Genomic DNA, 1210 nt, shown 5'->3' on the forward strand with positions numbered 1-1210 from the left:
TATGTAATGACGGGTATTTTTACCAACAAATCAAGTACTTTTAAGCTTGAATATTTGTAAGTTTTCAAGCATTTTTGTTAGTTTAATGTCTTTTGTTTGCTTTTATAGGAATTATAAAATAAATACGAACTTAGATGATTTTGCATGAAGAAAAGAAGAATATTTGCCTAACTTGTGAATCAATGGCAAGAGGAGGCGAAAGAGGATTTTAAGGCACAAAAGAGGAGGCTTTAGAATGTAAGAAAGCGGGCTGCAGCGCACCTTTTTTGGGCTACAGCGCGCAAAGGAAAGCAAAGAAGACCAGAGAGCAAGAAAGTATCAGGCTGCAGTGCGCCCGCCAGCCAGCCAACGCGCGCTTAGGCGTAGTTCAAGGCGCCCTTAGGCGGGCATCCCAGGCAGAGGGGCGCGCTGTAGCGCGTATGCGTGCATAGCGCGCGTCTGGAAAACCCAAGCCCCCAAAAGGGGTGCGCTGTAGCGCGCATGCATAGGCTGCAGCGCACATTCCAGATCCAAGTCGCGCGCCTAAGCGCACACATACTCGCGTTGCAGCGCGCATCTGGAAAACCCAAGCCTCTAAAAGGGCACGCTGCAGCGCGCGTCTGAAGCCTTAGCTCCGAAACTGGGCAGTATAAAAGGAAAGAGATGCCACTTGAGAGAGGGAGCCCGGAAACAGAAGAAAACATCAAAAGGAGGCCGAAAATCTTCATCTTGGAGGTCCTTAGGAAGCTCTTCAATGGATTTTGGGTTTTATCTTCTTTCATCTATTTTTCCATGTTGAGCTAGACATTAAATCTAGGACTTGATGTAGTTTTATTTGAACTATGTTTTGAATATTTTGTTGATTGTTAATCTAATTTCGTTTTCAATTCATTTATGTTTCTCTATGCTTAATGCTTCTAATTTATCTGGCCAATGAGTTAGATGATTTTTAGATTGCGAATTTGATGCTCGAGAGAGATTGAGTTCTTTATCAAGATTTGATAAACATAGTCTAGGTTGTTGTGAGACCGAAAGGAGATCAACGGTTAGATAATCAAATTAGGATTTAGGTCGTTGTGAGGCCGAGAGGCGATCAATATTCCTATTTTCTAATTCTAAAGGCGAAGCTTAATTTGTGTTTTAATATTCATTTCGAATAGGGATATTGTTTTGGGTATTTAAATACAATTCCTTGTGAGGCACTCGAGAGAGGTTGCGAGGTAACATTAGA

This window comes from Morus notabilis, unplaced genomic scaffold (assembly GCF_000414095.1).
Source record: "Morus notabilis unplaced genomic scaffold, ASM41409v2 Scaffold1123, whole genome shotgun sequence".
Taxonomy (NCBI): Eukaryota; Viridiplantae; Streptophyta; class Magnoliopsida; order Rosales; family Moraceae; genus Morus; species Morus notabilis.